Source organism: Chrysochloris asiatica, unplaced genomic scaffold (assembly GCF_000296735.1).
Source record: "Chrysochloris asiatica unplaced genomic scaffold, ChrAsi1.0 scaffold00453, whole genome shotgun sequence".
Classification (NCBI taxonomy): Eukaryota; Metazoa; Chordata; class Mammalia; order Afrosoricida; family Chrysochloridae; genus Chrysochloris; species Chrysochloris asiatica.
In genome coordinates this window covers 82,811-96,034 of record NW_006408971.1, presented here as the reverse complement: position 1 = coordinate 96,034, position 13,224 = coordinate 82,811, and the positions used below count along the sequence as shown (strand labels likewise).

At 39.3% G+C, this 13,224-nt stretch overlaps 1 protein-coding gene and 1 pseudogene across 1 annotated transcript in view; one reads left to right on the top strand and one right to left on the bottom strand.

Moving 5' to 3' along the window:
• The window catches only part of PARK2 (parkin RBR E3 ubiquitin protein ligase), a gene marked incomplete at its 5' end in the record, with an annotated part of 1,031,565 nt that overhangs the window by 945,173 nt on the left and 73,168 nt on the right, over positions 1–13,224 (bottom strand). The gene's annotated exons all lie outside the window — the stretch shown is intronic.
• The window catches only part of LOC102818874, a 28,690-nt pseudogene continuing 21,284 nt past the window's right edge, over positions 5,819–13,224 (top strand).

The following is a 13,224-nucleotide window of genomic DNA, read 5'->3' as shown; positions in this document are numbered from 1 at the left end:
GCCTTTGGAAACCCTGGAATAAGTTTGCTGGGACTGGCTCCCGGCATAACAATGGTCTGGTGCTCTGCATCATGTTTCTATATTCAATACCCTGGTGTGGACAGTGTTCTACTGCTATTCATTAGGTATCCAGAGACTAACTATTAGGAAGTAGTCTGTCTCTCTGTCTTCCTCTGGAAGCTCAGCTAAAGTCTAGCCACTGTGGTAGCTCCTGCTTCCAGAATCACAGCAGCCAGGAACTCACCACAGCACCACAAACTGGTAGACGAGTGGTGGCTTGGATATACCAGGGGGCTTCAAAAGGTTCATGGGAAATTCCCATTACCTTTCCATTCCTCTTTATCACAAAGCTTTTGAAATCCTTCATACATCTTATGTTGGGGAAAACATCTCACATAAAATTTTAAGAAAACGTTGCAGAGAATTGTTTGATTTTCATTGGTATAGTTTTTTGACAAACTATTAAAAATATAGGTTTTTCTCTTGGTGGTGGTGGTGGTGGTTTTGCACAAACCCTGGTTAGGGTTTCTGAGACTGTAAATGTTTAAAGGAGCAGCTGGTGGATTCAAACCGCTGACCATGTGGGTAGCACCCCAACATGTAACCCACTATGGTACCAGTGTTGTGAAGGCAAAAATTAATTGTCTGTGGGGAAAAGGAAGGTGTCTTGCCTGAAAAAGTACTTTAAATAATGAAATACAACATAGATGAATAGCTTTTGAAATCATAAAGAAGCCTGGGAAATGAAAGGGTGATTTAAAACATTAATCTAACCTTTTATATTAAATTAACTCCTATAATTAAATCAGAAAGAGGAATGTGTTAATCTTTCCTATATGTTTCTTTATTCAGGTCCCTAGCTTTCAAGGCCTTTAGCTTGATCTGTTTTCAACATTGAGCTGATAAAAAGGGGAACGATGAGTCAAGATAGCAGCACAGAAATACACTGAAAGTTATCTGAATTAAGAATTTTGTAAAAAATTGTAAAATGAAGGGCAAAACTTGTTGACTGCAGAGATATGCTAAAACATCTGGTAAGACATCTGTCCAAATCAAGAAGAGTTAAGTTGGCCAATCACTAGGCATCAGCATTAGAAAGGCTTTCAGGAGGGAGATTCAAGAAGACTCCACAATCAACATTCTTTGGCTGGCTCTCAGCAGGAGTATTAAATTGCTAGGAAATAAAAAAAAGGAAATTCTTGCGTTCTTACCTGCTTTGCTACTTCAGAGCTGACAGGCAGAGCCTATAGCCCAGCCAAGAATGCTTCAGGCTACAGGGAAGAAAGCCAGCACTCAACAGAAAAGCTCCAGGGGCTTAGTTTACTTTTTCAAGTTTGCTTCTAAGAAGTCTGAAATGCACAGCTGCAGGACCTTTGCTAATATGCCATGCCTGCCCTTTTTTGGGGGGGAAAAAGCCCATAACTTTAAAAAAAGTGGTGCTACATGTTAGAAGGAGTCCTGGTGTGGCACTGTGGGTTAATGTGCCACACTTCAAAGTCATTTGAACTGCAAGGTCGGTAGTTCAAGCTCATCAGCTGCTCCTTGAATACCCTATACAGGGTCGCTATGGGTCAGAATTGACTCGACGGCATTTAACAACAACAACAACAACAACATGTTAGAAGATGCTATAGGTAAAGATCGTATTTTTAATAAACAAATGGATTTAATCCTATACTTTTAATCCATAATTGTAAGATTTTAAATATAGTTATTGACAATATTGGTTTCTCTAGTCAGTTCGGACTCATAGAAACACTGTATAGAGTTTCCAAGGCTGTAAATCTTTGTGAGAGCAGCAAGTCTTATCTTCTTCGGCAGTTGGTGGGCTTGAACTGCCAACCTTGTGACCCCTATTTATTTATATACAATAAATAATATAAAACTACATATGTGAGGTTATTTAATCAATACACAGCTCACCTGTCAGTTTGTCATGCTGTAGTATTTTCAGTGTTGTTGTGCTGCTAGAAGCTATACCACCAATATTTTAATATGAGCAGGGTTATCCATGGTGGACAAGTTCCAGTGCAGTTTCCAGACTAAGCTAGATTAGGAAGAGGGAAAAGCAGGATATATTGGAATAGTTCACCACTGGAAAACCTTATGAAAATAAGCAGAACATTGTCAGATATTGTGCCAGAAAATAAGCCCCTCGTGAGAAAAAAAAAAAAAAAAAACATTCAAAATATAATTGGGCAAGAGGTGTCTCATCGAAGTAGTTGTTGTTGTTGTTGTTGTTAAGTGCTGTCAAGTCGATTCTGACCCACAGCAACCCTGTATAGGGTTTCCAAGGAGCAGCTGGTGAGCTTGAACCACTGACATTGCAGTTTAAATCACTTTGCAGTCTGACGCATTAGCCTACAGCGCCACACCAGGACTCCAAAGTAGAGTTGACATTAATGACATAAATGGAGCAAAGGGTTTGAAACCTTTTGCTGGTGTGACTTAATTCAAAATCAGAAAGAAACAGCTGCAAATATCTATTAATAATCAGAACACAGAATGTACAAAGTGTGACTCCAGGAAAATTAGAAGTTGTCAAAAATGAAATGGAATGTTGATTGATATCCTAGGCAGTAGTGAGCTAAAATACTGAGCTGGTATTGGCCATTTTCAATTAGGCAATCATATGGTTTACTGTGCCAGGAACTAGAAATTGAATAGAGATGACATGCCATTCATTATCAAAAAGGATAAAAAGAGCTATCTTGAAGTACAATCTGGTCTGTGATGGAATAATATACACATGCCTACAAGGAAGATTAGGAGCACTGGTAGTGTAGTAGATTACACATTGGGCTGCTAACTGCAAGGTTAGCAGTTCGAGTCTACCAGGTGCTCCACAGGAGAAAGATGAGACATTCTGCTCCCATAAATATTTCCAGTTATGGAAACCCTAGTCAAAAGCAATTAGAATGCACAGGAACATTACATGGGACACCAGTCACTACCACTATTATTCAAATTTATGCCCCAACCACTAAAGCCAGAGATGATGCAATTGAATTCTACCAACTTAAGGCTAAAATCGATCCAACATGCAATCAAGATGCCACGAAATTTGCTGGTGGTGGTGGTGGTTATTTGCCGAGGAGTCAGTTCTGACTCAGCGACCCTGTACAGGGTTTCCAAGGCTGTAAATCTTTACGGGAACAGAAAGCCTCGTCTTTCTCCTGCAGAATGGCTGGTAGTTTCGAACTGCTGACCTTGAGGTTAGCAGCCCAACTCATAACCACTAGGCAACCAGAGCTTCTTGATAATTACTGGTAGTGAAAGGCAAAAACTGAAAACAAAGAGGAAGGGTCCACAGTTGGAAAAATGGCCTTGGTCACAGAAATGTTGCTGAAGATCACACAAAAGAATTTTGCAAGACCATTGACTTATTCATTGCAAATATCTTTTTTCAACAACACAAAAGGCAGCTATACAAGTGGACCTCACCAGATGGAATGTGCAAGAACCAGACTGACTATATTATGTGGGAAGGAACAGAGAAGTCTTATATTATCACTAAAACAAGGCCAAGGGCCAGCTGTGGAACTGACCAGTAATCATTCATATGATGTTCAGGCTTACACTGAAGAAAATGAAAACAATTCCACAAGAGCCAAAATATGATATTGAGCATATCCCACCTGAATTTAGAGATCATCTCATGAACAGATTTGATGCAGCTGAAGATCACAAGAGTTGTGGGTCAACACCAAGAACATCATACAAGAAGAAAGCAAAGATCATTAAAAAAGCAGGAAACAAACAAGCACAAAAACACCAAAGCAGATGTCTGAAACTTGCTCTTGTATGTAGAGAAGTTTCAGCGATTGGAAAGAAAATTTCGAAAGGCAGCTCAAGATCACAAAACAAAGAATTATAATGAAATAAGCAAATACCTCGAGTTAGAAAATCAAAAGGGAAGAACAGGTTCACTATTTGTCAACCTAAAAGAACTGAAGAAAGCATTTAGTCTTGAGGTGGCAATATTGAAGAATTCTATGCACAAAATATCGAAGCATCGAAAGAAGATGGGAAGTATACACAGAGCACTGGTACTAGAAACCACAGGTTGATGCTCAACCATTTCAGGGGCAGCATATGATCAAGAACCAATGGTAATGAAGGGGAAAGTTCAAAAATAGTCGACAAACAAGGTTTCAGGAATTAAAATGTTTCAACAAACCAAAATAGCTTTAGAGGCACACATTCATCTATACCAAGATATTTGGAAGACAATGTACCTGGTAAACTGATAGGAAGAGATTCATACTTGTGCCCATTCCAAAGTTAATCAACAGTATGTAAAAATCATCGAGCACTACCATTAACATACTAGTCAAATTTGGCTGAAAATATTCCAAAAATAGTCACAGCAGCACACTGACACACAGTTGCCAGATAAGTAAGCCCAATTCAGAAGAAGACATGGAACTAGGGATATCATAGGTGATGTCAGGTGGATCTTGGCTGAAAACACAGAGTACCTAAAAGATATTTACTTGTGCTTTATTGACAATGTAAGGCATTTGACCGTGAATCACAACAAACTGCGGATAGCATTACAAATAATGGGCATTCCAGAACATTTTCTTGTGCTCATGAAAAACCTTTACTAGAAAAAGAGGTAGTTATCCAAATAAAATATGGGGATACTGAATAGTTCAAAATCAGGAAAGGTGTGCACTTGGATTGTGTCCTCTCACCATTTGTATTCAATGTATATGCTAAGCTAATAATCCAAGAAGCTGGAGTATATGAAGAGGAGCAAGGCATCAAAACTGAAGGAAGACTCATTAACATCCTGTGATATATAGATGACACAAACCTGCTTGCTGAAAGCAAACAAGATTTAAAATACTTACTGATGAAGATCAAAGACTGAAGCCTTCAGTATGAACTGCACCTCAATATAGAGAGAATAAAAAATCCTCCCAACTGGACCAGTAAATAGCATCATGATAAATGGAAGAAAGATTCAAAGTGTCAAGGACTTTATTTGCTAGGATCCACAATCAACAGGATAGGAATCAAAGGAGGTATTTCATTAGGCACATCCTTTGCCAATGAGCTCTTTGAAGTGTTAAAGACCAAAGAGATTTGAAGACTGAAGCACACTTGATCCAACACTTGGTATTTTCAATTGCCTTCTATGTCCATGAAAGCTGAACAATAAATATGAAAGACCATAAGAGAACAGATGCAGTTGAATCATGGTGTTGGTGATGAATATGAAAAATACCATGGACTGCCAGAAGAACAAACAAATAGGTCTTGAAGGAAGTACAAACTGAATGCTCTTTACAAGGTTGCTAGGGAGTGTGGGTGAGGGGGAAATTAAGTGGATAGAGGCAAATACTGTTAACCAATGGTACATGGAGTGGCTTGCAAACATTGTAATGACAAAAAGTATATAATTTGTCCAATATGGAACTGATCATCTGTTCTGTAAACCTCCACTCAATTTACAATAAAAAGTTAAAAAAAAAAAAGAAGAAAAGAGGATACTAAGAGTTTGTTTCTCATCTTTGGACATGTTGTTAGGAAGGACCAGTTCCCAGAGAAGGACATCATGCTGGCTTATATAGTAGAGAGGCAGAAAAAAGGAAAACCTTCCAACAAGGTGGGCTGACACAGTGGCGGCAACAATGGATTCAAGTGTAACAATTGTGAGTTTGGTGCAGTACCAGGTACTGTTTACTTCTGTTGGGTTAGGGTCACAATGGTTAGGAACTAACTCTATTGAACCTAACAACTAAAACCAGCATCTTCAGTACAAATATTTATTTTTCCTGTAATACTTCCCAGCTCACCATATCTACAAATGCGAGGTACGTGATGAAACAAGTAACGCCCAATGTAAGCACTGTATTTCCAACACTTATCACTCACTGTTCCAGAAACACTGATGACCTTCCCAATGTATATAAAAGGTCACTGAGAGAATCAAGGAATAATTGCAATGGATAGGTAGATGGATGGACAGATGGACGAACAGAGTACTATCAACAATGATTCAAATACAATATATGTATAGAAAGGCAATGGAAAATAGGATTTTTAAAAAAATGAAGTTTAACTTTGTTTGAAAAGCAATGTTAGTATTAGTCATTTATCTATATATCTGATACACCTATAAAAAATAGCACTATAAAAAATACCACTGGTCTCAGAATACTGGACAACCATCAGGCTGAAATGTTATGAAGAAACAGATGCTTGAGTAAACTACCACTTACTTCACAATAAAAATTAAAAAAAAAAAAAAAAAGATGCTTGTGAGAAAATGAACTCTATTACTTAATGAAAGGCCATTGAGTCCATTCTGCTTTAGCCCAATACTTTGGAGAAAATATTTTTTAAAAACAGCAACACACAACACAACAGAATACACATTTTAAGTAACAAATCAAAGCAATTTAAAAAAAACACACAAATGCATAATTCTAGAGGATAATATTACACTATAACACTTGTGTCTTGAGCAAAGGGCAGGGAATATTTGGAGAACAGGTTTCTAAAAGTGAAAACAGAAAATGAAAAACAAAGCTTAATGAGTAAGAATTTTAAAGGAAACTAAACTTAATACCCAAGCCATGGTATTTTCAATAACCTCATTATGGATGCGAAAGCTGGACAGTGAATAAGGAAGATCGTAGAAGAATTGATGCCTTTGAGTTGTGGTGTTGGAGGAGAATACTAAAAGTGCCATGGACTGCCAAAAGAACCAATAGATCTGTTTTGGAAGAAGTGTAACCAGAGTGCTCCTTGGAGGCCAGGATGGCTAAGTTTCGTCTCTCATACTTTGGACATATTGTCCGGAGAGAACAGTCGCTGGAGAAGGATGTCATGGTGGGTAAGGTGGAGGGTCAGAGAAAAAGAGGAAGACCCCCAACGAGATGGATCAGCGAGGTGGCATCACTGATGGTGTCAAGTGTGGCGGCAGTAGTGAGGTTGGCCCAGGATCGGACATTGTTTCGTTCTGCTGTGCATGGGGTCGCTATGAGTCGGTTCTGACTTGATGGCACCTGACGACAACAACAACAACAAACTGAATAGGAACCACTTAAAATGCTGATGACTGGGTCATCAATTAGGTTTTATAGCATAGCTGAGTATGAAATCAATCAAGAAATATTAGTAATCCGTCATCACAACAAATTCTGGCAGGCAACATTATCACCTTCATGATGTGATATTGAAACAGAGAAGAATAAATAAGGGAAATGCTCTACATCTCCCACAGGCATGCAGTAGGGTTCAGAATCAATTTGAATTTATAGCTATCCTAAGTTCTCTATGAAAACCTCATTCCATAAACACTCAATCTTGAATATCTTTTTAAAATCCAGAATCAATACACATTCACAATTGTCAGGTGCTCTATTAACATGCTAGACTGATATGCTTGAATAAAAGGCTTTCATAGGCAACCCCAGTTTACAAATGATAGCTGTAGATATAGTTTCCAAGGTCACTCGGGGATTATTGACAAAGTACCTGACACAAGCAAGATATATATATATTAAATGAAGTTCAGTGGAAATAAACTACAAAGATAAAGTAATAATAATAATAATATCCTTTGGTAAATTTAGGAGAACTGGAAAAGCAGAATTATAAATTTTATCACCAAAATCATTTTTGATTCCCAGGAGGTCTTTGAAGTTCAGAAACAAGAGAAGAAGGCATATATCTACTTATGGTTTCCTAGGGTTGCTATAGGAGTCCTGGTGTGGCACTGTGGGCTAATGCATCAGGCTGCAAAGTCATTTGAACTGCAAGGTTGGTGGTTCAACCTCACCAGCTGCTCCTTGGAAACCATATACAGAGTCACTATGGGTCGGAGTTGACGTCATAGCACCTAACAACAACAATAACAGGGTTGCTATAACAAAGCACTACTAAATAGGTGACTTGTAAAATCAGCAAACTACTGCCTCAGTTCTGGAAGCTGTGAGTCAGAGATCAGGGAGCTGGCCACGGTGACTCCTTCTGAGATTCTGAGAGAGGATCTTTTCCATCATTCTCTCCAAACTTCTGGTGGTTTCATGAAGATCTTGGGCAGTGCAGTGAATCAGTTCAAGTGGACCTTCTAGCCATAGTTTTGTAACGCCCACCAAACACTTTGTCCTACTGGAGGTGGATATGAGGTAGAAGAAGATATGGATAGCATTGTATGATTCAGTTGTAAGCAGTTAGCAGAATGAATTGTGCTTGTAAAACTTGGAAGTCTAAGGCATCTAAAATGAGTCATGCCCAAAGAAGGAATAGAGAGATCCCACTACCATGAAAGTGGAGCAAGAAGTGAACCGCATCTGTTGGACCCTGAAACCGTTGCACATTGAACCTCTCCTACCCAGGAGTCCTGGTGTGGTGCTGTGTTCTAATGCATCAGACTGTAAAGTTGTTTGAACCACAAGGTCCGTGGTTCAAGTTCACCAGTTGCTCCTTGGAAACCTTATATAGGGTCGCTATGGGGTGGCAGAGGGTCAGCAGTAGCAAAACAAAGAGCCAGAGCACACATGGAGCAGTGTGCTTTCCAGCCCATGAAGCAAGACCATTTGAGTGACTTTGGGCAAGAGGTTTGATTGCAAAGGGGGTGTCTCCAGGCACTTAATTGGGGCAACCAAGTTTGCTGACTGACAAAGCTAGAGCTGTGTGCCTTCAGGCTAGGGCTTATGGTTGAGTGGTGTGCCCTCTGGGCATTTATCAGCAGTTCTAAAAGAGCATTGCATCATTGCCTTGGGCATGGCTGAGGAGAAGCTATCCTGACTGAAGAACTGTGTCCTGAGCATTTTTGGATCCTGTGTTGCACCCTGATAACATCCCCCTGCCCCCAAAAAAACACCTCATAACTGTGATTATGATGCTAGTTGGTGCCACTTTACTTTACACCGTCCTTGTAGCTACAGTGTCACATGGGGTCCTTCTTCTTGTCTCTGTGTCCATTCTCTTGTTTTGTTTTACTCATTGTATTAGGACCCAGCCTATTCCAGTATGACATCATGTTAGCTTATGTGATAACACTCCCAAAGGCCTTTTCCCAAACAGAATCTCATTGATAACGCAGTGACTAGCATACTAGGCATATCATTATCTTTCATAGGCATGATTTAATATTTCAGAAAACTTGGGATGATATAGTAACCACCAGAAATAGGTACTTGGACATTGTATGTCCTGGGAATCTATTATTTATTCAACTCAGGCATATTTATTCTTCAGGTCTCTCTGAGCATTACGAATTGATTTGTGGTCACCTAAATTCATACTGAAATCCTAATCCCTGGTATCTGTCATGTTGAAACAGAGTCTGTGAAGATATCATCAGATAAATTAACAGGAGGCCACATAGGACTGGGCTGGGTCCTGATCTCATCAGAGATTACAAGCAATGATAGAAAGACAGCCAGAAGACAACATCCATGCACCTGCAGAGTTAGTCAGAAGCTGCAAACCACAGGACACATGACGTTTCCGGAAGATGGGAGAGACAAGAAAGACGATTCCACTAGAGCTTCCAGAGAGAACAAGGCCCTGTCAGTCCCTGATTTCAAACTTTTTGCCTCCAAAATGATGGGACAGATTTCCATTTTTATCAGTCATTTACTTTGTGGTATATTCTTATAACAGCCTTGTGAAACTGAGACACTAAGAAGCATCCAGAGTTGAAAATGAAATAGTGTAATAAAGTGCATAATATTTACTGTTGATTTTTTTTTTTTAAACAATCATCTACTATAAAACATAAGTTGTAGCAGGAACTTGAAGAAAATCTGGAAATTAATGAGTCCCTAGATGGAAGTTTCTGGAGCCAAGACAATCACAGTCACATTTATTTGCTTTCAACAGTAAACATTTGATTTTAAATAAAATCCTGAGTGAAGTGCTTCTCATTTTAAATTGAAGGTATACAGACAAACAGAACGGGGAATTGAATCTGAAGACCATGTCACAGGAGAATTAGACTCCAAGGCCTTCCCTGTAATAAAACATCCGCTTTATAATATGTATATCATTTACTTTGCCTGACAAAAACCCATGACTACACAAGAAAATGGTTTAACAATCTTGGAGAACTGGAAATACCTGATTATCTTAAAAATACATTTTTGAATTCATGACCAAAATAAGCTATGCAAGAGATGTATTGAAGTGGTGATCTACCACAAGAATTAAAATAATAATAATAATAAAAGAAGATAAACAGAACTCAAAGTAACTCACCCCCAGAAGAATATTGTAAGGAAATTATCCTATTTAACAACAAGCTGGGGAAACATTCCTTTTTTCTAGTAATTTTAATGAAATGAAAATAAAAACATTGCCATCAACATCACTATTCATTATTCACATGAGACGAAAAGTATAGGAGAAAGGAACACATCATTTCCCACCAGGAAGAAAGCTGGATTTGGAATACAAACTTAGTCATCAATTGAAGAAGCTGGGCTCTGCTAGAGGGAGGCACCATTACAATGCTAGTTAACAATGAAGTAATCTCATGGCTAGGCCTTGGGTGCTCTCCCACACCAAAATCCATTAACATATATCTAAACAAAGCAGTCCTCATGGCACATGGTTAAGTGCTCAGCTGTGGACCAGAGAGCTGGCATTTTGAACCCACCCAGAAGGTGTGCCGGAGAAAGAGCTGGTGTTCCACTCCTGTAGCATTTCAGCACAGGAAGGACTATGGGCCAATTTGGTTCTACCACATGTGCCAGGATGGGTAGGAATGGGCTTCATGGCATGTAACAATATCCGTTCTACAGTCAAGTCAATTCTTTCCCATAGTGGCCCTTTAGTGAACGTATGGGACATGGTAGAACTGCCCCATCCGGTTTCCAATCAAACTGTAATCCTTCCAGAAGCAGACTGCCATACCCTTGTGCTGCAGAGCAGCTGGTGGGTTCAAGCTTTGGAACGGCAATGGAGCACTGCATCATTGAGCCACCAGGACCCATTCTATCCCTACATACAAGACAATGAATACTTCCATAGCTCACAACACACACTGGCAATGATATGGCATTACCCAGAGTAAAGCATTATTTAAAAATCTTAAAAAGAAAAGTAACCTAAACTACCCAAGTTTAATCGTGAACAGAAAGAAAAAACAGAAAACAGAGAAAGTTGACAGTAAACATCTACCACACTGATATCTAAGAACCAAATGAGGATGTTGATATTATTGTTAGGTGTCAGCGAGTCAGTACTGACTTATAGGGACCATATGAATAACAGAAGGAAATACTGCTTGGTTCTGGGCCAAATTCACAGTCTTTGCTATGCCTGAGTCCATCGATGCAGCCGCTCTGCCAATCCATCACATTTGTGATCTTCCTCTTTTTCTCTGACCCTCCACTTTACCAAATAATGATATTCTTTTCCAGAGACTGGTCCCTCCTGATAATATGACTGAAGTATGAGAGGTGAAGTTGGCCATCCTGGCTTTCAATGACCATTCTGGTTGTAGTTTGTCCAACACAGATATGTTTGCTCTTTTGGAAATCCATAGTACTTTCAATAGTCTCTACCAACACCTTAACTCAAATGCATCAATTCTTCTATGATCTTCCTAATAAACTGTCCAAATTCCACATGCATATGAGGTTATTGAAAATACCATGGCTTCCATCAGGTGCACATTAGTCCTCAAACTGACATCTTTGCTCATCAACACTTTAATAAGTTCTTTAAAAAGTTCTTGTGCAGTAGATTTGCCAAATGTAATATGTGTTTGGTTTCTTGACTACTGCTTTCATGAGAGTTGATGGTTGATGAAAGCAAAATGAAGTCTTTGACAAGTTCAATTTTTTCTCACTGATATAGGAGCGTTAGACGTTACGTCTGCAAATCACAAGGTCAGCAGTTCGAGACTACCAGCTGTTCCACGGGAGAAAGATGAGGTGTTCTGCTCCCATAAAGATTTACAGCCTTGGAAACCCTGTATAGGGTCGCTATGGGTCGGAACCGACTCCACGGCACTTAACAACAACAATAGATGATTTTTACTAGTCCAGTAGTGATGATTTTTTTTCTTTACATTCAGATGCAATCCATATCAAAAGATATTCTTTCATCTTCATCAGTAACTATTTTAAGTCTTCTTCACATGCAGCAAGCAAGGTTGTATCATCTACATATTGCAGGTTGTTAATGAGTCTTCCTCCAATCCTGATGCCACATTTTTCTTCATATAATCCATCTTCTTGGATTATTTGCTCAGCATACAGGTTGAGTAAGTATGGTGAAAGAACACAACCCTGGCACACATCTTTCCTAATTTAAAACCATTTGGTGTTCCCTTGTTCTGTTTGAATAACATGGTCTCAGTACAATGTAGAATGTGTGTATGTGTATCTACTCAAACTTGCTAATGTTGATAGTTATTGTTGAATTGGCACTCAACTTCAAATGAACCACGCAAATTGGAAAGAAAAATGGTCCGGTCCTGGGACATCACCATGACCAGCTGTGAAGTGGGCCTTATCCTTCACAGCATTTGCACTGGCTGGTTTTTGGAAACGGTTCACAAAACCTTTCCTCCTAGAAACTCTTCAACTGGAAGCAACTCTCTGACACTTGTCTAGCATCACAACAACAGACAAGAACCTACTGACAGAAAGCTAGTGGTTTCCCTTGATGTGCAGTAGCAGGAAATTGAAACCGGGTCTCTTGTAGAGAAGTGAGAATCGGATCACTGAAATACAATGGTCTCAACTCAGATGTCTGTCTCCCTAACAATCCTCCTCAACACAGCCCATTACTCAGGAACAATCTGTCTGAGGTTTCTTACCTCACACTCTGCAGATTCATTATGTGTGCTTCATATTTTCAAGTTGATTAAATTCTTCAATTGAGCATTATGTAAAAATAAGTTATATTTTATACATTTTGTGTATAAAACTTTTGTTGTTATTGTTATGGCATGCCGTTGAGTTGGTTCAGACTCATAGCAACCCTGTATGTTGTTGTTCAGTGCCGTCAAGTCAGTTCTGACCCAAAGAGACCCTGTATAGGGGACTCCTAGGAGTAGTTGGAGAGCTTGAACCACCCAACTTGTAGTTCAAAAGACTTTGCAATCTGGTGTATTAACCCACAGAGCCACACCAGGCCTCTAGCAACCCTATCTAAGGGAAATAAAACGTATAACATCCATTCCACATAGCAGTTACGTCTGTTGTTGTTGTTGTCAGGTGCCTTCGAGTCGGAACCGACTCATAG